This window comes from Pinus tabuliformis, chromosome 8, assembly GCF_031772625.1.
Source record: "Pinus tabuliformis cultivar Carrire ecotype Pingquan chromosome 8, CPIR1, whole genome shotgun sequence".
Taxonomy (NCBI): domain Eukaryota; kingdom Viridiplantae; phylum Streptophyta; class Pinopsida; order Pinales; family Pinaceae; genus Pinus; species Pinus tabuliformis.
Window position 1 is genome coordinate 359,987,461 of NC_142294.1, and position 26,186 is coordinate 360,013,646.

The window sequence follows — 26,186 nt, forward strand, 5'->3', positions numbered from 1 at the left end:
AGCCCACGTGAACTCGTGAATATTTAATCATGTCCTTAGTGTGTTTGTACCAGGGAATCTTCCAAGTGCTAGATGATCATATGCTCCACAGGTTTCCCAAGCCTTTGAGTAAATTTTTCTAACAATCATTGGTTTGCCCAAGACAATCTGATGCTTGATTTTGGTTAACACAATCCACTGGAAGTGTCCACTCATAAAGGTATTCAATTCCAGTCATCTGAGTATGAATTTAGGCCTGCTATGGTTTTACAAGGATAATGGAAACAATCATGAGAATTTTGATCACATGTCATGCAATCTCTTTGAGTATAATTTTCAAAATATCTGGGATCCATAACAGTCTTGTTGACTCCGAACCACATCCACCAAGTTTTTAGCCATTCTAGTCACCATAAAAGTTGATTTACAAATGTTGGCACAAATTTTGAAATGGTGTAGTCGATTTCTATTTCCTCATCTCGGCATAAAATCTCCCGCCATAGATAAATCTAGCCTTTGAAATTGTATATGGTGTCTGGAAATGATATTTTTGGATCTTTTTGTGCCCACATGTATTTTTGAGGAATGGTTTGGGTCCTGTGTCTTGTTAATAGTGTAATGTTTATGATAGACCTTTGTACTATCACTTCCTTCCATCCAAATTACACTTATATCTTTGAAGTTTTCATATAAAGCTTCTTCTGCAAGATTAGCTGTTAATATTGATCTTTTATAGATCATGTCATGAATCCACTTGTTGGATTTTGGATAGATCTTCCTTTTGGGCACTAGATGTTGTAAGTCTGTGCGGGGTTGTAAGTTGGCATCCATGACCTTGGTGTTTCTGAGTTGCCATGTTGGCTTCCATTTTTCTTTGTATAATGACCAAGGAGTGTCATCTGAAATATTTCATAGTTCTTCTTGTTGAGTTTTTGGATTCCATTCGGTTACTATAACCATCAAATCGTCATTATGTTCTAGATATTCTCTGCTTAGGAAGTTAGGCAAGCAATTTTTTTCTCCTTCGATATTCTCAACTTCAAAATAAAAGTTACCAAATAGTGCCTGCCATCTAGCAAACCTGGCTTCTTCGGACTTTTTTATTTCTTTAGTTAGAACCTGTTTCAAGGTTGAAGCATCCGTTCTAAGAAAAAATTGTTTATGTACAAGGTGTATATCAAACTCTTCTATACTGTTCCAAGCATCTTTTACCTTTTTCTTGATAGTGGAGTAGTTTTTCTCTGTGGGTTCCATGTACCCGCGGTAAATTGTACAATTTTCTTGGTTCCTTCTTTGACTTGCTTAGTATTCCTCCCCATCCAAGGTTTCTAGAATCACTCCCAACAATTTTGGGGAGATCTTCATCTGCCAGATAGAGGATTGGAAATGTCTGGACATTGCCTTTGATTTTATAGTTAGCTTTAGTGTGATCATCTGTCCATGGTGAAGGCTCCTTTTTCAATCTTTGGTTAACAATCTTGCGGTCCGCTACACACCCTTTATAAAAATTACTAACATAATTCAAACAACTAAGGACCTCTGCAACTGTGTTTTGTCTGTGATTACATCTGGAAACTTATCAACAAATTCTAGAGCATGCTTCTACAAAGTTATCTGGCTATATTCTATCGTATGTCCCAAAATTTTGATTTTGGTCTCGAATAATTCCATCCTTCTTTTTGCTTAAAACTAAACCACTTCTTATAGTTTGAGAAAAAGTGTGGATATGTCTGAAATTTTCATCAATGGTGTTTGAGAAAATTAACAGGTCATATATATACACGATTAGTCATTCAAAGTAGGGCTTAAAAATTTGATCCATTACCTTCTGGAACTTAGATGGAGCATGCTTTACTCGAAAAGGAATTACATTCCATTCATAGTACCCTGCTGGAATGCTGAAAGCAGTTTTGAATATGTCTTCTTCTTTGATAACAACTTCCCAAAAACTAGACTTCATGTCGAATTTTGAGAATACTTTGGCCCCTGGAATTTTTGCAATTAAACTTCCTTTATGTGGAATAGGATAGGTATCATCTGCTAAAACAGAGTTTAGAGGTTTATAATGTATAACAAGTCCGGGCACTCCTGTGATTTGTTCTGAATGCTTATTTACATAAAATCCATAGCATTTCCATGGAAGTTGGATTCCCTTATGAGTCCTTTTCGCAGAAGATCGGAGATTTATTTCTGGCAAAGATTTCTATAGTCTATTTTCATGGGAATTGTCCTACTCTTACAAGGTTGTCCTTCATATCTATCTTTGAAAGGAAATCCTACTGTGTGTTGCTTTCTATGCCAGAAAGCCTTTGGATTTTCTGAACAACACTCAGTTTCCAGGTGCTTTCTTAATTCTGCAATTTATTGTACGATTCTGTGAAGTTGGAGTTGTTCTTTGATTCTGATTGAAGATTTAAAGTCTTTCAATTCTTCGATTTTTTTCTCTGATAGTCCTGCATTGTTTGTACCATTGTGGAAATTCTGGGAGTAGAAATATATTGTAAGGTTAGTGTTTCTAGAAATCCTTTACGATTTGGTACTGAAATGAAAAATCCTACTTTTCCATCAGGAAATTTGGCTGACCCATCAGGTTCAACTACTGCCAGAAACACATTTCCCAATATGCAGTCCATGGGAATTTCTCCTATTGCAAATTTTAACTTCATATAGTATTTTTCGAAACAGATGTTGGCAATAGGAACTTCATACCTGAAATTCTGAGTTCCAATTCTAGTTACTTGTCGAGGAGCCACCTTCCAATATTTAGCTAGGAAAATCCTTTTATTAATAACATTGATATCCATGCTTCAATCAATCAATGTTCTCAAAGTGAACTTTTCTCCTTAGATATCAATGGTCAACAACACATGACGCTACTGATATTGGATTGTCATTATTTTCATTTCTCAAAATCCCATTCTAGAATAGGATTTATCTTCATAGATCTCTACATTATCATTCTTTATAGGCTCCTTCTTGTTTTCTATTTGAGAGATCTGTGTTTTAAGTCCAACAACTTCTTTTTTGAGATGGTCTATTTTTGTGCTGACTTCTCCCAAGGTTAAGGACCTTGGCTTGGTATGCTCCTTGTTTCTTTTAAAAGATTTGGTGTTCTTTTCATAGGAAGCATCTACAAATAGGGCTTTAGCTTGATTATTATTTGAACTATTGCTGCCCTGTTCTTTGTGCATTATTTGTAGAAAAGCTTCTAGTAGATTTTCTTTCATTTCTCCTTCTTCCAACATTTTGATGTTGGACAGAACCTTTGACTCATCATCTTCAATGTTGTGTGCCATACAGATTTTTTCTTTTTCCTTATTTGACCTGAGTTCAGTCTCTTCTTCTGAACTGAGGATTGATTCTAACTCTGAATTATTGCAATTGCAATCTTCAGATTTTGTACAATCACATTTATTTATATTTAGATGCTCAATGTTGGAATCAGAATTATAGGAAGTACTGCTTGTTGTTTTTGAAGTGCTGCAGCAATCATTTTTCATTAAATGCACTTCTTCTTTAAAGGTGATTCCATGATGTCTTCTTGTCTCTCTCTGGGATCTTCATGAGGCAACTTCTTGTAATTTCTTTCATATGTTCATCTTAGATTCTTTACCTTTAGGACACTTATTTGTTGTATTTCACTTTTGGCCACATAACCAACATAATATTCCATCCCGTCTTTGTGTTTTAAGATGGAAATTTTTTGGCTGATAATAATGAGTTTTAGGGACATATCTTTAAGATCCTTTCATGTGCTGGTTTGTTCTGTAAGCACGAACCTTTGAATTTTTTGTAGGCTGCCTCTGGGCCTTTTTTCTGCTTTTCTTACTCTTTCTTCTCTGAACAATTGGATCGTCAATTGAAAGACCATAGTTACTGCAAATTGATTTGCTCTCTGGAAGTCTTGATAGATTTTGCTTTGATTTTTTCACCCTCATGCTGGTGCAAATTCCTACACTGATTTGGTGATATTGCAATAAATTTAACCCCAAGTGTATGCTTCAAAAGAATTTTGGAAGACTTCTTGCCTCTGGATATACTCAACAAATTTAGAAAGTAGAGTAGCTAGGTAGACTTGCTTCGATAATGCATTTTGGCTTTTACTTCATAAATTCGTTGTGTCTAGTCATGATGAAAGTCTTCATATTTGGACATTTTTTACACTTGAGGTTCATCATTACCATCTCATGCTTGTTAGCAATATCAATTGTAGCTCCACCTCAATGCTCAAGAATAAAGGGGGTGAGGGATCCTATCATATTTATTTGTAGAGTACCATCTTCAATGTAGATGACATCACCTTATTCATCCTTAACCAATTCTACTTCCATTTATGTAATAAGTGGAGGAGATGATTCAACATACCACCAGCTTCGCAATGTACCTGTAAAACATTGTATGATTGTTTTACAGGCTTCAAATATTGTTTTGCCCCGCATATACAAAAGTTAATATTAGTAAACATTTAATCAATCATTTGTCTGATTTGACCAGTGCTAACATTGTTAATGTTCCATTCTTTGTAAGAGCCAGTGTGAAAAGTGTGAGTTTCTAGAAGTTTACCCTTACCAACTAGGTCAGGGATGGATATCTGGAAAACTGGCTTGAGAGGGGTCATAGATGGGAAGTAAATGCTTTTTAGAAGACTCAAGATATTCTTTTCTAGTGAAAGCTTCTAAAAACAATGAGTAGGATACTTTTAGTGAACTGCTAGGAGATTTTTCATGCAGTTCTCGCTTTTCCTTTGGAAATAAATAGGGAAATTTTTCTACTTGCTTTACAGCATGTTGGATATTTACAGGGTGGCTAAAAAGCATAGAAGAAGGAATGCGCTTATCTTTGGGTGCTATGGAGAGTTTCTCAACTTTCTTAGCCAATTATCCCATAAGACTGTTAGTAGTTTTGAATTCAAAATCTACTTTCTTTTCTATGCTTTCTATTTGAATAGAATATTCTCTCACTGTTATGAAACCAATTCACAAAAAGATGGAAAAGATAGATAAAATCCTTCAAAATAAGCCTCTTCGAGGGGGCAACCTCCTTTACATTACACAAATGAACAATTCTTGGATGATAGAAATGACAAAACCTCCTTTCTATATATAGAAGTCTAAGGGGTCATAATATAACCAAAGACGACCTAACAATAATAATATAAGGGCACAAAATTAACAATAGCGGGATTCAATGGGGCACAATAATAACAATATGGGGACAATAGGGGCACAATAATAACAATAAGGGATACAATGACAATAGTATTGGGGGAATAACTAGTATTATAGGGACCTAACATGCCCCTCTCCTTCAAAAAAGTGTTGTCCTCAACACTTGAGTAGTTATGGATGATTTTGTATAAAATTCTCACCCTCCCATGTGGAATCTTCATTAGGTAAGTTCTTCCACTTGATGAGATGTTCTAAAATTGATTGATTTCGTAGCTATCGAGTTCTTGTTTCTTTGACTGCGTCAGGTTCCAATATGATTTTTCCTTCCTCATCAAGTTCTGGCAATATTGTTTGAACTAGGAGCTTGTCACCTATAACCTTCTTTAAGCACGACACATGGAAAAATGGGTGCACTCGAGAATCTGTAGGAAGCTCCAATTTGTATACCGTAGTATCTATCTTTTGTAACACCTTGTACAGACCATAATACTTTGGTGATAATTTATTATCCTTCTTAGGTTGCTTGAGAGACATTTGTTTATATGGTTGTAGCCGTAGGAATACCCAATCACCTATATCAAAACTTCTTTCGATTCGATGTTGATCTTCCTACTCTTTCATTCTATTCTACGCCAATGTGAGGTTATCCTTTAAGAGTTGGAGAACATGTTTTTGATGCTCGATGTGATCTTCCATTGCTTGAACCTTAGAATTTTCTCTTAAATATGATGTGATGGATGGTGGATGATATCCATAAAGTGCCATAAATGGGGTCATTTTTGTTGCAGTATGGGAGGAAGTGTTATACCACCATTCAACCAAAGGCATCCATTTGACCCATTGTGTCTATTTATCAGATACAAAGCAACGAAGATATCCTTCCAAACATTTGTTTACTATCTTAGTTATCCCATCATATTGAGGATGATAATATGAGCTATGAGCTAATTGAGTGCCAAGATAAGAAAATAATTATGTCCAAAAAATTCCAGTGAAAATGGGATCTCTGTCAGTTACAATAATCTTTGGGTTTCCATGTAGCTTTTGAATTTCTTCCATAAATGCAGTAGAAACTGTACTCACTTTAAATGGATGAGAGAATGCACAAGCGTGTGCATACTTGGTAAGTCTATCAACTACCACCATGATAACACTCTTTCCTTCGGACATGGGTAAACCTGTGATAAAATCCATTGAAACCTACTACCAACATTGGCTTGGAATGGATAAATGTTGTAATAGACCTGGGGCCTTAATTGTCTCAACTTTATTTTGTTGGCAAAGCAAACATTCCGACACAAACTTTTGAATATCCAATTTAATTCCATCCCAAAAAAATTCCTTCTTAACCCTGTGTTAAGTTTTTAGAAATCAAGAATCTTTTGTTTGAGTTGGGAATTCTTACATAAGTATAATCGATCTTTGTACCATAGCGAATCATTTTTCCAGCTAAATGTATCAGATGTACTGGAATCTTGTTGTAACTTTTGAATGAGTGCCCACGCTTCTTCACCATTCTTCCATTCATCCTTTGCTTCGTTTATCCAATCTGGTTGGATAATAGAAATGGCGCAAAGAAATGCTTCCACATCCTCATCCTTTCTTGAGAGTGCATCTGCCACAACATTTTGTTTCCATTTTTTCTAGATGATTTCAAGGTCATAACCCAACATCTTTGTGACCCATTTTTGCTGCTCTTCTAAATATAATCTTTGTTCTAAAAAGTATTTAAGACTATCATGATCTGTTTTTACCTTGAAGTGTCTTCCAATTAGGTAAGGTCGCCATTTTTTAAGTGCATGTAGTATTGCCAATATTTCCTTCTCATAAATAGCTTTGTGTAAATACTTTCCTTTGATTGGACGACTTCTGAAAGCAATGGGTCTTTCTTCTTGCATTAAAACAACACCAATTCCATTTCCCGAGGCATCACATTCCACAATAAAGGTTTTTGTGAAGCCCGGTGTAGCTAAGACTAGTGCTTGGCACATTGCCTCTTCAAGATGTTCAAAGGCCTTTGTCACTTCTAGAGTCCATGTAAATGCATATTTCTTCAATAATGTTGTTAGAGGTGTTGCTATTCTCCCATAATTCTTAACAAACTTGCGATAATACCCTGTAAACCCGAGAAATTATCATAGATGCTTTATGGATGTGTGGTTAATGTTTTTAATTTTTCTAGGGTCTACCTTAACACCTTCATGAGATACAATATGACCCAGATATTCCACCTCTTGTACTCCAAAGAAACATTTGGATATTTTTGCATATAATTGTTTCTCCTCCAATAGTTTGAGCACCCTATCAACATGTTGAACATGATCCTTCCAAGACTTGCTATAGATTAGTATATCATCAAAAAATACTAAAACAAATTTTCTAAGGAAAGGTTTGAAAATGGAATTCATCAAACCTTGAAATGTAGAAGGTGCATTGGTAAGGCCAAAAGGCATGACCAAAAATTCATAATGATTCTCATGAGTTCTACATGTTGTTTTTGGAATATCTTTAGTCTTCATTTTATTTGATGATATCCTGGACAAAGATCCAACTTGGTTAAGTAAATTGATCCATGCAATTCATCCAATAATTCATCAATGATAAGAATGGGAAATTTATTTTTAATAGTGAGCTTGTTGAGATCCCTATAATCTGGACACATGCACCATGATCCATCCTTCTTGTGAACCAATACTATTGGAGCAAAGAAAGTGCTTTGACTAGGTTGAATTATACAAGCCTCTAGCATTTTTGCAACCATACGTTCAATTTCACTCTTTTTGGCATAGGGATATCTGTAATCCCTGATGTTTGGATGAACACTTATTGGAATCAAAGGAATACCATGATCAGGATCACAAATAGGTGGGAGTCCTTTGGGAGTCTCAAATACCTTGGAATGATTGTCCAAGACTTTTTGGAGATCTGGAGAAATATATGATTTCGATGTGGAAACCTCTACTGAACATAATTGTGTGATTATGCCTCGTTGTTCTTTCTTTAGAAGCTTTGTCATTCTGTTAGATCTGATTATCCTTCCCAGTTTCCCTGCGATACCCCTTAATTCAACTTCCTTTCCTTCTGAAGAAAATTTCATGAATTTTTTTTTTTAAATTAAAAGCTATTGTACCCAAGGATTATAGCCATTGGACTCCTAGTACAACATTAGCACCACCCATTGGAATGGAAAGCATTGGGGTATTCAATACATATTCTCCCATGGATAGCTTGATATTATTGAACTTTCTTAAGCAAGTTATGGTTCCTCCACTTGAAACCATCACTTGACACTCTCGTGCTTGATATAGGAAGCAATTCAATTCCTTGGCTATCTTACAATGAATAAAATTATGGGTACTGCCCGAATCAATAAACACTACTACCTTTCTCTTCTTGACATGTCGTTCTATCATGATAGTTTGAGGAGTGCTAATTCCAACCAATGCATTATAAGATATGGTTGAATTCATTTCTTCTTTCTTTAGGGTTTTTTCCTGGTGTATATCCTCTTCTTTTGACGTTTCTTGTTCCTTTTCTTCCTCCTCTTCACAATCTATGTAAAATAATTTCTTCTCAGCACACTTATGACCTTTAGTGTATTTGCTATCACAATTGTAACAAATCCCTTTGTGGTTTCATCCTTGTAGGTTGTGGATGGCTAGGGGAAATAACACTTCCATCTTTATGATTGTGAGTGGTAGGCTTTCTTGTTGCCATAATTTTGCTTTCCATTTTTCTTGCCAACCTGAATGCCTTCTCTAATGAATCAGGTTCCCAAAGGAAAACTTCATGTTGGATATTATCCTTTAAAGTCCCTATGAACACATCAATCCTATGGTCCTCTCGAATCTCCTTTACCCTTATATTCAATTTTTGGAAGTCCTCAATGTGCTCCATCATTCAACCCTTTTGTTTGAAATTTATTGATTCGCTAAAAAAAGTGTTGCCTTTTGTATCCACATAATGTGCTACCATTTCATCCATAAAAATAGCCTAAGTGACAATTTGTTTACGAGAGCAAAGCCATCGATACCATACAAACTAATTTGGTTCCAAATATAAAGTTGCAATGCGTACCTTTTGTGTGTTTTGTACATTATGCAGATTGAAAAATTGCTCCATCTGTAGTATCCATGTTGCGGGATCCTTGCCATCAAACTTCCTCATATCGATATTTGGAACATGGTGGTCCTTCGATCCAATGTTAGAGTCTATGAAATCATGATTAACATTTATTTTGTTCTAATCATGAATTTCTTTTACTACTTTTTCACCTTTAGTAAGCATTTCTTGTATACGTTTTCTCAAATCTTCCATCTTAGCTTGCATGCCTTTCTTTGAATCATCCATCCTAGCTTTCATGCCATCCATTTTAGCTTCCACGCCATCAATCTTAGCTTCCATGTCATTCATGTTAGCTTCTACGCCTTTCTTTAACCATCCATATTAGCTTCCACACCATACATCTTAGCTTCTATGTCTTTTTTTAAACCATCCATTTTAGCTTCTGCCACTTTTTGTGCGAGTGAAATTTGTTGCACTTGTTCTTGTAATTTTGATATATCATCTTGCATTTCTTCCTCTTCTTCATGGGTCATGCTAGAGCTTTCAAGTTTCTTACTAGGTGTTTCCATTTTCTTTCTTCAGGGCATCAATTACTGATAATAATGCCTCACTATGCCCTTTGAATTCCATCAAACTAAATTTTCAAAGCAAACTTATGCAAAAATTAAAAAAACTACACACCTTTTTTCACTTTGTAGGAGCTCGATATTGAATGACTGTAGCTATATAATTTAAGATCTCCAAGGTTTGGAATTGTGACCTACATTAACCCTCTGTGCCCTCTTTCTAATGTCACCAGTCTGATCGAAATTGGATTCTTCTTGAAATAGTTATGCCCCACCTCCCAAGATGACCTGCTTATATACTTGTTCAGTAGAGCTAACTTGTATGAAGTGCCACGTGTTATTGTTTTGACCTTTGGACCGAAAAAGAATACATAGAAAATTATAGTCCATTCTCTACCTGTAGCTTCTTACGAAATTTCAATCTGATGCTCAGAGAAAAAGTTATGACGATTTTCCCAAGGTCACCTGTATAGAATGTAATTTGGGAGTTTGCAAAAACCCTAACTTCCTCAGATTATATCGTCGACAATATAGAAGAACAAGATCTGAAATTTGGACCCGCACTTCACCAAGATTCCAGCTCAAATGGGTTTTAATTTCAGAGTCTAAACCTGCGTAGAAACAAAATTATAGCGAAACTTTCACTATGACCTATTTGAGATGAAATTATGGAGCTTGCAAAAGCCCTAACTTCCTCAAATCATAGATCCGAAAATATAGCACGAGAAAATCTGAAATTTGGACACGATGCTCAGAAAGATTTCTTCTCAAATGGGTTTTTTAGCTTTTGAAACTTCATAGAAAAGACGTTATATAGAAAATTCGAAGATGACCTATTTGGAGCAGCAAAACCCTAGAATCCAAAGCTCTGATACCAAATGTTATCAAACCAGCTCACAAAAGGATAGAAAATATAGATCAACACCTTCAAAATAAGCCTCTTAGAGGGGGAAACCTCCTTTACATTACACAAATGAACAATTCTTAGATGATACAAATGACAAAACCTCCTTTCTATATATAAGAGTCTAAGGGGTCACAATATAACCAAATCCGACCTAAAAATAATAACATAAGGTTGTTGGAAATAATACTGAGAGGGGGGTGAATCATTATTATCAAATCAATAATTTAATTTCCCAAACAGATTTGTATACGCTACTTCAGCTAAGTGAACTAACATGTATATGTGACTATACTTAAAGAAACCAACATATATGCAGAGAACTTTTGATTTACCCAATTTATCATGCATTGAACTTTAACCAGTATATCAGAGATTTATTAGATAGTGCAATAAAAGCATAATAAAGCATCACACATAAGCAACACACAATAACACCAAGATATAAGGTGGAAACCCAATGTGGGTAAGAACCACCTGCTATTGTCATCTCTTTCTTCTTTTAATAATAAGAAAATCTATTTACAATCTTGTACTGGTGCAGACTTATACCAGTAAGTAGGCTTGTACCTACAGAAGGTTACAACCTTCTCTTGTTATCTAGCTTCTACTGGAAGGGAGCTACAACTCCCTAACTCTTGTACTAGTTGATATGTTTAATAGTACATAGGCGGTGACCTACAGAAGGCTACGACCTTCTTTCTTCCTTCTATGATCACGTTTCATAAATTTTTAGACTAGATCCATCAAAAATTCAATCATTTGCATCAACCAATCACTGAGACTCAAATATCACTTTCTGACTCAACCACAACTAAATCAATCAATCACTTTGACAACCCATTGTTAAATCACAATCAATCTGATCATTTAGAATATTCTCACGAGAATACAGTAATCAGAACCCAAACCAGAACCCAGAACTCTACAGCAGCAAACAGAAACAACTGAAACATACTTTATAAGGTATACGCTACTTCCATGTGTCGAACCTGCGTGTATACGTGCTTTTATCAAAGCCAACAAGCGTATACATCTGCAAATATTAATTCATAATTTTGCAGCTATTCCAGACATCAGTTATACCCATATCATAATATTTACATAATAACACATGCGTCAGTATTCAGATCTAAACTATACATGATCAAACTAGATAATGATAATTCATTTGAAGCCTTAAGATTCTGATCCATCATTAGATCTTATCCTTCATCAACCGCTAAGGTTCATCCTTGGTTCAGATCAAACATAGCTCCATAAGCCAATAACTTGCATACTAGATCTCACACTTCATCGGATATTCGATACTTACACACTTGGCCTAATGATCTTTTCCTTATTATATAGTTTTAGGCCTTTCTCAATACCATGGACCAAAACCACTTAGGACCAATACCTAGGGTCAATACCTCAGACCAAATACCTTGGACCAATACCATGGATCAAAATACCATGGACCAAATACCTCGGACCATGCACTTTCCTTCTGTGAAAGTGCATGTGTACGTATACAGTACTTGTGTTTAGTGAACCTGTGTGTATAGGCAGCTTGGTCAAGGTGAACCTGCATATATCTCTCCTTCTTAATTATTTGTAGTCTGATCTGTAATTCTTTGCTGTTACCCTGCTGTACTGTGATATTTCATCTGAGTGAGTTGCCATCAAGGACAACACCTGTATCATAATGCCAACAATACCCCACTTTGACATCAAGGGCAAAGGGTCATGCTCCCCCTTTGACATACATTATGCTAGTCATCATCCCCCTGAGTACATGTTGAATTCTCTGATATGCTGAAATGTACTGATTGAGCTCCCATGATTGAGTCCATGCTCCCCCTGAGCACAAGCAAATTCTGCAAAAATATCTTCTAAAAGAATAACATGACTCTATAACTCAACTATGTGAGGATGACCTTCCTATCACAAATGGCTCATACATACATCCATCTCCCAACCAAGTGGGGATATACCAAATTTGAATCATCCACACAACCAAGTGGGGATATACCAATTGTTTATACATGACAAAAAAACAAGAAATATTACATCATCTTTGTTAGTGAGATAAAATTAATGAGTAGAGCATATTAATCATCAATATCAGTCAGAGCACCCATATCAAAGCCTACCCCACTATTTTTCTTGTCTGAAAAACATATACGATCCTTGACCCACAAAAACCCATGCGTGTACGCGACTACACTTCAGGAAACATGCATGTAATCTCCTTTCTTTGAAAAGTTTGATTTAACAGCAGGATGATGCAACAACTACTCCCAACATTTGTCTGAGATATTCAAATGTCTCTCTAGGTAGTGGCTTAGTGAATATATCGACAACCTGTTCTTTGGAGGCGACATATTCTAATTTGACCTTTTGTTCAAGCACTTGTTCACGTAGAAAATGGTATTTGATGGGTATGTGCTTGGTCTTGGAGTGGATGAATGGATTCTTTGAAATACTAATGGCACTTGTATTATCACATAGAATGGAGATGGGTGGAGTGCATGTGAGCTAAATGTCTTGCAATGTTTCCATCATCCAAAGTAGTTGTGCATAGCAAGATGCACCAACCACATATTCTGATTCAGCTATAGATAACGAAATTGAACTTTGTTTCTTGCTGAACCAAGACACTAACCTGGAACCCATATAGAATGCACCACCACTAGTGCTTTTTCTATCATCAATACTTCCTGCCAAATCTGCATCTGTATATGCATGAAGAGTAAGATCTATATCTCTAGGATACCATAAACCAAAGTTCTATGTTCCTTGAAGATTTTTGGAAATCCTTTTGACTGCTTGAAGGTGTGATTCCTTTGGATTTTCTTGGAATATTACAACTATTCCTACGGCATGCATGATGTCAGATCGAGTACCTATTAGATAAGGCAAACTGCCAATCATGGATGTGTAAGTTGGTTGATGTACTGCTGCTGATTCATAATTTGAGCTGAGATGGTATCCTGTTACCATTGGGGTACATACATGTTTAGAATCTTCCATGCCGTACTTTTTCAAGATCTCTTTGAGATATTTGGTTTGTGAAAGAAAAATACCATCTTTATTTTGTTGAACTTGTAGACCAAGGAAATAGGTAAGTTCACCAAGCAAGGACATTTCAAATTCTTGTTGCATTATTGAAGCAAAATTCTGACTCATGGATTCTTCACTGCTACCAAAAATGATATCATCAACATAAACAACAATTATTAGCAATTTATCAGTGTCAATCTTTGCATATAGATTGCTATCTACTGACCCTTTTGGAAAACCCTGTTAGTGTAGATATTTTTCAAGGCAGTAATACCAGGCCCTTAGAGCCTATTTTAGACCATAGAGAGCCTCTCTGATTGTGCATACAAGTTTTTCATCACTTCTAAGAATGAATCCTTCTGTTTGTTCAATATAGACTTCTTCTTCTAAATCTCCATTAAGGAAAGCATATTTTACATCCATTTGGTATACTTTGAATTTCTGAAAGCTAGAAAGAGCAAGAAACATCCTTATGGTTTCAAGTCTAGCAATAGGTGCAAAATTTTCTTTAAAACCTATACCTTCTTGTTGAGAATACCCTTTACAAACAATTCTGACCTTGTTTCTAATAACTTCTCCATTTTCATTCAGCTTGTTTTTGAATATCCATTTAGTTCCTATGATATTTTTATCATGGGGTCTAGGAACCAATTCCCAGGTATTATTCTTTTCTTGCTCAAGTTCTTCATTCATGGCCTTGACCCAACATTCATCTTGGCATGCTTCATTTACATTTTGAGGTTCGATGGACGATAGTAATGCTAGATAGCTTGAGGTTTCTGTAATAGTTCTTCTTGTCTGTACACCTACCTCTTTCTCCCCTAAAATTTGAGTTTCTGGATGATTTTTCTGAACATACCTGGACAAAGTCTTTTCTTCTACCGTTATCTCTTCTTCTGGTGCTTCATTGGTTTCTTCTTTAGAATCATTGTAATTTGATGTGGGAAAATAATCCCCATCTTCTTCATTGTAATAATCTTTGGTTTTTATATGTTTTGGATTTTTGCATGCTTCATAAACTACAAAATCAATACTTTGAACAATTTTCTCAAGTATTTTATTATAACATGTATATCCTTTACCTCGGGAAGAGTAACCTAGAAGAATACTTTCATGTGCTCTGGGCTCAAACTTACCAAGTTTTTCATCAGTCCTTTTGATATAAAATTTGCTTCCAAAAAATTTAATCTATTTTATAGTAGGAGTCTTACCATACCAAAGTTCATATGGAGTTTGAGTGTTGTTTACCCGAACATTTGCTTTGTTGAGAATAGTTATGGTGACGAATGCAGCTTCACCCCATAAGATTGCAGGAGTTCCAGATTCGTCTGGCATAGCTCGAGCCATTTGTTGAACAGTTCTGTTCATTCTTTCTACCACTCCATTGTGCTAAGGAGTCCTTGCGGTGGAGAACTACCCTTTTATTCCATGTTGTTCACAAAAGTCAAAGAATTCATCTGAGGTAAATTCCCCTCCTCGGTCACATTTGAGGCATTTGATTTGGTGATTTGATTCATTTTCAACCAAAGCTTTGAAGGCTTTGAACTTTTCAAATGCTTCATATTTATGCTTTAGAATACCTATCCAACACATTCTGGAAAAATCATCAATGAACAAAATAAAGTATTCTTCTCCACGAGGTGACTTTTTCCTTAATGGTCCACATAAATCAGTATGAACAAGTTCAAGAGGCTTACTAGCTGACCCTTGTTTTTCAATGAAGTGAGATCTGGTTTGCTTACCGAATTGACATGGTTTGCATATTGTATTTTCAGGAATGTTGATATCTGGAAGATCACGAACAACCTAGAATCTGCATGATTTTCTTATTTGAGAAAAGCTTAGATGTCCCAATCTTCTATGCCACAGCCACCTTTCATCATTTTTGCTTAGATAGCGTTGTTTTTGTCCTCCATTGAGTATGTATAAGTTGTTTGTAGTTCTTGTATCTTTGATCACAGTTTCTACTGTATCAAGCTCACGAACAACACATCTATTTGATCGAAACACCACTTCATTTCCTTGACCACACATTCGATTGACACTCAATAGGTTATGCTTTAGACCATCTACATACATAACATTCCCAGGTTTAACCTTTTATTTCAAGAAAATAGAGCCTTTACCTTTTATGATAGCAGGAGTGTCATTTCCAAATGAGACATTCTTTTCCTCTTCTAAGGCACTATATGAGTGAAGTTTTTCTTTGTCACCTGTCATGTGTTTTGAGCATCCACTATCGATGTACCACTCATTTTCTTGTACTTCTGCATACAAGGATATACCACATCTTTCTGTTTGTGGTTCTTTCCTTTTCCATATCTTGGGATTTAATGGAGTTTTCTCCTTTTGAGATGTTTTCCAAAATTTGCTCCTGCATTCAAAGTCTTCATGGCCAAAGTTGTTACAGATTGAACATTTTGTTTCATTTTCAAGAAGAGAAAAGTTATTATAGGAACTTTTCTTGATCCCTATCACATTCCTTTGATTTCATGCTTCTCTAGTCATTATGGTTTTTTAAGCAAAACATTGAGCAGCTTTGTGTCAAAAATTATGACATGAGAAACATTGACCATTAAAGAGGTTCCTGCAATTATCGAATCTATTGACCTGGTGATTGTAGTTTCTATTGATATTCATCTTTGGAGCAAAATGAGTATGATTTACCTGAGGTTGGTTGTGGCTTCTGATCATCCTTGAAGAAAATTAAGCCTGATTTACCTGGTGATCTGCTTTATGCCTTTGCTGACGATTGTCATACTGTTCATTGTTCTTTGCTGCATCAAAAATCTTTTAGTGGAGGTTGATGACTTTTGTGATTGAGATGATTCTTCAGTATATCCAAGACCTGTCTTTATCAGAGGAGAACACTGCACTTTGATAATTTCATTTAAGGTTTCTAATCCTTTAGCAAATCTAAGATTGAGAGATTTTGTTTTCTCAAGTTCCTTTCTTAGACCCATAATTTCACATTCTAGTTTTTCATTGTGTTTTTCTTTTTTAGCAAGTTGGTTTGTCAAGGTATCTATAATCATATTCTTTTCTTCTAAACAGATTTTGAGTTTAGAGACTTCTTCATGAAGATCATCTTCTTCTAAAGAATCCCAAAAATTATCATCGTCATAAGCCATTAGGAGTCTATAGTCATTGCTATTTTCATCTTCATCACTATTTGATAAACCATCGTTATCTTCATGAGTATAGTAACTCTTTTTATTTACACTTTGTTTTTTATTCCATTTTGGTTATTCCTTCCCTTTATCATATTAATCTTATGAGGACATTTGGCAGCATAATGACCGACTCTACCACAGGTAAAACATTTGAAGGGTATTAGATATCATTTTTGGGATTCAACTGCGTTAAGTAAGTCATTCAAGCGTATGACCATTTCCATGAGAGTTAGTCGTAACTGACTAATTTCTCATGATTTTTGAATAGTTCACTTAGCACTCATTACATCAGGTGATGCTCACATGGGTGAAGAAGTGGGATTGAAACTAGTGAAATGTGGAGAACGAATCACATAGCATCAATCATCACTTTCGGGGCTTGCACCCGGTAACCAGGACTTCCCAGGAGGTCACCCATCCCAGAACTCCTCTGGCTCAAGCGCGCTTAACTGTGGAGTTTTTCCCCACAATCAAGCCCACTTAACTTGCTACCCCATTTGCAAAACCTTAGCAAGTATTGTGCCTCATGAACCATTCAAGTAGAGATCCCTTGACTCTTTTTGAATTTAAGTATGGGGGATTTACGCAGTGCATTATATTAGATATCATTTTTGGGATTCAACTGTGTTAAGTAAGTCATTCAAACGTATGACCATTTCCATGAGAGGTAGTCGTAACTGACTAATTTCTCATGATTTTTGAATAGTTCACTTAGCACTCATTGCATCGGGTGATGCTCACAGGGGTGAAGAAGTGGGATTGAAACTAGTGAAATGTGGAGAACGAATCACATAGCATCAATCATCACTTCCGGGGCTTGCACCCGGTAACCAGGACTTCCCAGGAGGTCACCCATCCCAGAACTCCTCTGGCTCAAGCGCACTTACCTCTAAATCTTTCGGAACCCCGTAGAAGCTTCTTAACAAAGTTTACTTCATCTTCTTCTTCTGAAATATGTCCTGATTCATTGAGTTCTTCCTTTCCTTTTGATGAAGCTTTAAATGCAGCTTCTGTCATATCTGATGGGCCTCATTTTCTCATCTCAAAGGTAGTTAAAATCCCATGAAGCTGTGTCATAGTGATAGTCTGCAAATCCTGTTTTTCTTCTATGGGAGATACTTTTGCTTCAAATTTAGCAGACAAGGATCTTAAAACTTTCTCAACTAAGGTAACTTCCTTTATATCTTCACCTAGATTCTTCATGCAATTAACAACCTCATCTATACGTAAGAAGTAACTAGCTATACTTTCATCATTGTGCATCTTAAGAGTTTCATATTGAATTCTGAGAGTTTCAAGTTTAGCAAACTCTACCTGAGAGTCTCCTTCGTAGCTCAGAATGATTTTGTCCCATATTTCTTTGGCTGATTTGAGCTGCATAACTTTGACAAACTTTGATTGTGACAGACTTCCCAATAATGTATTGACAGCCCTGGCATTGGTTTCATATTTCTTTTTACCTACCGTATCTATAGGAATTGCTTATGGAAATGTATATCCTCCTTCCACGATTTCCCAAACATCCATTCCAAGTGATTGTAGATAGGTTGTGGTTCTTATCTTCCAATAAACAAAGTTTCTCCCATCAAAGATTGGCGGTCTGATGGATCCCATGCTTTCTTGATTACTCATGATGATGGATCTCCCTTCAAGCGATCAAGCTTCTTCTGAAGGACCTGCTTTGATACCAATTGTTGGAAATAATACTGAGAGGGGGGGGGGGGGGGGTGAATCAGTATTATCAGATCAATAATTTAATTTCCCAAATAGATTTGTATATGCTACTTTAGCTAAGTGAACTAGCATGTATACGCGACTGTACTTAAAGCAACCAGCGTATATGCAGAGAAATTTTGATTTACCCAATTTATCATGCATTGAACTTTAACTAGTATATCAGAGATTTATTAGACAATGCAGTAAAAGCAGAATAAAGAATCACACTTAAGCAACACACATCAACACCAAGATATAAGGTGGAAACCCAATGTGGGTAAAAACCACCTGCTGCAGTCATCTATATCTTCTTCTAATAATAAGAAAATATGTTTATAATCTTTTACTGGTGCAGACTTATACCAGTATGCAGGCTTCTGCCTGCAGAACGTTACAACTTTCTCTCGTTCTCCAGCTTCTACTGGAAGGGATCTACAACCCCCTAACTCTTGTACTAGACGATATGTTTACTAGTATGTAGAAGGCGACCTATAGAAGGCTGCAACCTTCTTTCTTCCTTCTAGGACCACGTTTCATAAATTTTCAGACTGGATCCATCAACAATTCAATCATTTGCATCAACCAATCAGTGAGACTCAATCATCACTTTCTGACTCAACCACAACTGAGTCAATCAATCACTTTGACAACCCATCGTTAAATCACAATCAATCTGATCATTCAGAACACTGTCACCAGAAAACAGTAACCAGAACGAAGAACTCTGCAACAACAAACAGAAACAACTGAAACATACTTTATAAGGTATACGCTACTTCCACGTGTCGAACCTGCATGTATACGTGCTTTTATCGAAGCCAACAAGCGTATACATCTGCAAATATTAATTCATAATTCTGCAACTATTCCAATCATGATATTTGCAGAATAGCACATGCGTCAGTATTCAGATCTAGACTATACATGATCAAACCACATAATGATAATTCATTTCAAGCCTTAATATCCCGATCCATCATTAGATCTTATCCTTCATCAACTGCTAAGGTTCATCCTTGGTTCAGATCATGCACAACTCCATAAGCCAATAACCTGCATACTAGATCTCACACTTCATCAGATATTCAGTACTTGCACACTTGGCCTAATGATGTTTTTCTCCTTATATAGTTTTAGGCCTTTCTCAATACCATGGACCAAAACCACTTAGCACCAACACCTTGGAACAGATACCTAGGGTCAATACCTCATACCAAATACCTTGGACAAATACCATGGACCAAATACCTCGGACCAAAAAATTAGTTTTCCAAGATATACACGCTTTTCCTTCTGTGAAAGTGCATGTGTACGTATACACTACTTGTGTTCAGTGAACCTGCGTGTGTGCACAACTTGGTCAAGCTGAACCTGCGTATACCTCTCTTTCTTCATTCTTTGTAGTCTGATCTGTAAATCTTTGTTGTTAACCTGTTGTACTGTGATCTTTCTTCTGGGTGAGTTTCCATCAAGGACAACACTTGTATCATAATTCCAACAAAGGGAACAAAAATAACAATAGTGGGCTTCTTTGGGGCACAATAATATAAGAATGGGGACAATAGGGGCACAACAATAACAATAAGGGATACAATGACAAAGGTAATGGGGGAATCACTAGTATTCTAGGGACCTAACAATAACGAATCCTTTGAAAGCAGAAACAAAATAATTTACATTTTTCACAATATTATTTACATCCTTTACAACATGTAAGGAATCAAAATAGTCATTATGGTCCTGGGATTTGATCATATTCATTTCTAACCCTTTAAGAGTAGTATTTTTCCAATTTATCTACTCGTTGGCTTTATGTATTCTTTCATTAATGCCCAGTGCAGATTCATCTGTGGGGACCAAAGGAATAGATTTTGCTGCATTACTAGACTCAACTAACAATATTCCTTTGAAAGGTTGAAAGGTAGTTATAGTGTCTATCTTGGTGCCATCATGGCTGGTCCATGAATGTTTTGTGCAAAAGATACCTCTGCGTCTTCCATGTGAATTTCTTGCACTTCTTCCATTTCTTTCCAACTGTAAAAAGAAATCCAGGAATATGTATCTTCCATATACTGCTTCCATTGTAAAGATATATTTCTTTTCTCAGCACCTGGTGTGCTCATATCAAATTCTTTTGATGCAAGATGTGTCTATAAATCCCAATTTAACATTCTTTTCATCCATTCAGGGTCAATTTTATATTTTGGACATCCATCCATTAATGAGAAAAACTTATCCATTTATGGAATAGAAGGCCTTTTGCAGTCTTTAGGGATATGGTTTTCAAATATGGATTGCAGAATTAGACTCTCAAGTCATTCAATATATCCCAATCCATGTCTAGGCATTCCTAGAGGATGCATTTTACTGAACATTTTAGTAAGCATTGGGTCTTTTTTTCCCAAAGAAGGAAGTTCATGGATCATCATGATGGTGTCATGAGGAAAAGGAATGTCATAACATTTGGGATTTGGGCATGAATTTGCAATAGTGGTTGGTGGAGTTTCTCCTATGGCTGGATTATGATTTTTATGGAGGAATAAATCTACAAGTGCTTTTAAGGAGACTAATGCACAACATCTAGGACATTTAACTTCGAGATGAGAGAAATGAAAAATTTGTGCTAGTTCAAATAAAGTGGCATGTAAACAGTTTGGATATGAACTATATAGAGATGTAGAAGTAGAAGGTTGACAAAGGTCAAGTATTGAGTTTGGCTAAATGGCATGGAAAGCTTTATGTAATTTTTGATGGTCAATAATTTATCTTTGATGAAAAGATAGGGTAGCTGAAGAAGATCCTTCTTGGATTTGTGCAATCGTAATATTTTGGATTTTTGCCGACTAAGGGAGATATATGACCCAATTTTAAGGAAAACTCAAGCCTTCCCATCTTATTGTCTGATGTTCAATTTTCTGGTTATGAGCATCAGTAATTACAAGTGTGTTTGATTTGGATTCTTGGCTGGGAGTATGTAGTACTGTAGAAGACAATGTGTTTGTGTGTCTAAAACAACCTCTTGTATGAATTGCAAAATTTGTTCATTTTCTCTCCATATCAAAACCAATTGTTTTGATTTTCAATTGTAGGACATCCTTTATACATTCATTGAACACATAGAAAAAAAAAATTGGATGACAGTCAAACCAAACAGGGTCGTTTGACAAGGGAGCAACAATGCCTTCGATTAATGAATCTGTATATTTGTTATGTGTGAGATCATTAATAGTGGCCAACACATATGTATTTAAACTACTATGGGTGAGGGAACTTATGTTGGTTCTTATAAAACCAAGGTGCAGATATTGGGTGCCATGTCTTCTAGCTACTTCCTCAAGTGTCTTCGGGTCTAAGAAAGAAATAGTCTGAAAAGACTAACATTTTATTGAATCTAAGACACACATTATTTTACAGTTACTCTATGACTGCTTTAAGATTAAAGAAAGACAGATATGAATATACAATGCATGGATTTATAGATGGTAAAGCCCATCAGGCTGAAGGCTGACTTTCAACTATTTCTAATTATGCAGAGTTAACTTCTCTAGAAGATGCAGATTGAAAAAGATTTTCCATATTAAAGTTTTTGTCTTGTGCCTCCTGTTGAAGTTCTCTGAATGAAACATATTTTCTTTCTGAATCCATTTTACCAAAAAGGTTTTAAGGATAAATACCTGATAGAACCAAAGTTATGGCTTTGATACCATTTTTTTGTAGGGGCTTCCTCCTTAGAGTTCTCGAAGCTTGCTGATTCAAATTCTCCTTTCTTCTGTTGTGATACATGAACCCGTACACGAACCTCTGTGTCATCACATATTAATTCTCTTCAACAGCCTCCTTGCCTCAGCAAGCGAACGTCCCTAGACACTCAACGAACCTCCTGCGAACCTCTCCTCTCACAGAATATGAAGATTTTTACTCAGAAACAATTGACTTTTACATTATTCCATAATAAATATTTTAATTAGGGACATCTAATCATGAGGGATGTATAATTTTCCATAATGACCATTCATTGAGGTGTGCAATATCAATTATATTGCATGAGCCATGAGTTGACCATCCAATTTATACTCACCATTTACATTTTGTCGTGGACAGAAGATTTCTTGTCGCTACACAATTATTATTATAGGGTTATTCTTTTGTAGCTATTTATTAATATTACTTAGGAAAATCAATTTAATTAAGTTACATATAGAACGATTATTGTAACTTTATGTAATTCTAAATTCTTACTTTGAAGGGAAGGATATTTAACTCACATGTTCTTCTAAAATATGTGAATAATTCTAATTATTTGAAGGTGGTTTAGATTTACTTTTCTATTTAAAAGGCTATAAGTTGAAATTTAGAGGAGTAGAGTATGCACACTTTTATATATTTTAGAACTCAAATCACAACCGAGAGATATATCCAAATCCCTTATCACATAAACAAAATTATTTTCTTAGATAAATATATTATTATTGTAATTTCATGTTAAGGAAAAATGTTTTAAAAAAAAGCATAAAAGTTTAATAAAACAATTTTTCTTGCATATTTGAAATGCCTATGTTTGAAATGTTGAAAATTGTAACTAGTGCCAGTCTTCATAATTGTATTTGAGTCATAATGTAATGTATTTTTCAAAAGAAAAAAATATATATATGTATAAATATATCTCTCTATATATATATATAGTAAAAGAAATTGACTTATTAAAGGATGTGTTTCATGCTTGGGTCAATGATTTTTAGGGTAAATTTTCCATTGTAGGCTTCTAGGATTTATGTGAAGAGTCTTTGTCCTTGTCATCATGTAAAAGACCCTTCTTGGGTTTTATCAATCAATCAAGAAATTTATTTTAGTGTCAAATAAGTCATTTAGGACTCCTCCACCAAGTCGACATCAACCTGAACGAGTCGACCTGATTAAGAGGTGGAATCCACTATAGATCGATCTGCAATTGCAGGAGAAGAAAAGACAATGCAAGAATTCAAGGAAGAAAGAAAAAACCCTATCAAAGAAGAGGAAACCCTAGAGAGAAATTTTGGAGACCATTTTCTCTCTCTTGTTATTCACATGTACAAAATTATGGAGTTGAAGTGTGGCCGAAATTCTGAAGTTTAGATGTTGAAATTTTGGTTTGTTGTTGGGTTGAAGTTGCTAGACAAGGAGAGACTACTGAAGTTTTTATAATCATCTAGTAAGGCTGACTTGGAGGTAGAAGAATGTCTTTTGGTCTCGTCTAAGGTCTTGCATTGTATCAAGTTTGATTTGAATGTTCTAATGGAAGTGTTTGACTGGCTTTCCCCTTTAAATATGTTTTAGACCTAACTAAGTTTCTATATCTCACATCGTTTATCTTCATGTTTTGATTTGATGATTGCTTGATCGGAACATGATAAAATAAGAACATAAGGAAAATTTAAGAACACTACAAGAAGATCATAAGTAATTATCAATATAAGATAATATTTCTAACTTTTCTGATTTTCTAACATGGTATCAAAACTAAGGTGAAGGAGAAACGAAAAAGGTAGCTTGATGGTCTACTGAAAGAAGGGTTAAGAGTGTAGAAACAAAAGAATATCATTAAGGGAAGCATCATTTAAGAATAAAATCCTACTATCTGTAACAAGTGAAGTAGATATCATAAAGAAAATGTCAACAAAAATGAAGACAAAAAATAAGGTAGAAGGTGCCTCCAAATACAGAGCATGGAAAAAGAGAATGGATCTTATTCTTGCTAAGCATAAAGCTTTAGATTTTCTCAAGGAAAAGTTAAGAAACCTAATGATGATGCAGGAAAGGGAAATTACAGGGAAACTGACATCTTGACCATGAATCTAATAGTAGATGGATTGAAGGAAAAATCTAATCCCATACATATCCAATATAGAGTATGCACAAGAAATGTACTAAGCCCTCTCCAAGTTGTTTACCATCAAGAAAATTGGTTAGATATCTAGTCTCAAGAATGAACTAAGAACATTAAAGATTAAAAAACATGACATTGTTTCATCATATTTTGTAAGGATCTCTAGAATAAGACATCAAATCCAAGCTATTGATGAAGTTGTAGCAGAGAAAGAACTCGTGATTGCTGCACTACAAGGTCTACCAAAATCTTGGATCTCTTTTGCATCAAGAATTAGCAGTTGGAAGAATACATCAACCTTTGATCAAATGTGGAATGCATACAGTCAAGAAGAATCTCACATCATATCAGTAAGTGACAAAAAGGAGGACGAAGAAAAACATTCTTGAAATTATTTTCCCATCACAAGAAGAAGAGAGTGTACAAGATGTTCAAAGGACCACAAAAGAAGGTTGATCTATCAAAGATTGAACGTTAAAATTTTCATAAGATGGAACACTACAAAAGTCAATGTCTTGAGAATCCAAGAAATAAGAAGAAAGAAAGAGAACATGCAAATGTTGTCGATGAGGCTCCACCCACGAAAACCAAGATTGAAGAATTTGAAGTCAAAGACTTATACTATTAATTCTTTTGTTACATATCCTTCTAAGTCTACTATTTTAAGTTTTGTAATGTTTTCTTTTATGTTTTTATTTCTAGATTTTATAGATCTAATATAACATTTTAGAACTTTTTGGATTGTTCAAGTTTTAGGTATCCCTCAAAGGACTAGATTAAGAGTACCAAAAAAGTATATTTTTCTTTGTTTCACCTTTCATGTTTGTTTTCCTCCTCACATCAAGATTTAATTGTATTTTATACTCAACCTTTTCCTTTATGATTTGTGTTGGGAGCGGGATCCCCCAAGCGTAGTTTTGGGGCTAAAAGCCCATGTTTAAGTCAATTTTTGTAACATAATTCTAAGGACTCTGCATTTTATGGTTGTGGAGCGCGAAGGTATTATGGGTCAAAAAGGGTAGTCTGCCCTTAGTTTTGTAAGGTAAGTTCGACTGTAAGAGACCTACCCATGGTCCGCAGACCATGGGATTGTATAAAAAAGAGCTAATATCTAAGTAGTTAAGGAGAGATAGACAATGGCAGATCATGTAATAGAGTGATAGCTCTGAAGAGGTAGTCTAAGTCTTGGGCCGTAGTGTAGGTATAGGATCTGCAGCTGAGTGCGTAGAGTCCTAGGGTAGAAGTCCACAGCTGAGTGCTCATACCCCTGCAGCTGTTTCTGCAGGGTAGACAAAGTCTGTAAACACTTGCAAGATATTAATAAAGAGAGATATTCTACAATTTCTTTTTCATTAATCTGTTGATACATCTGGATATTTTATGTATGAATTTCCTTTATTGTGCTTATATGATGCATGCAAGACCACAATTACATTAATTAATTAGAGGCATTTATGAATACCTGGTTACGCGGTGTTAACTATAACTGTTTGATAAGATAAGCAAATCACTTAGATTAATTGGGTAATTTGTACGGCACACAGCTCTAGTAGCGTGAAAGTACCTGAGTAGTAGGTTAGGGTTACACGATGGTTGATTGTACCCTTTTGTCAAGGTATTGAATGTTGGAATAGAGGGCTAGTCTTGCAAGCCCTAGAGCAAAGCGACGTATGTGAAGGCAGGGATAAAAGGAATCAAACGACATCA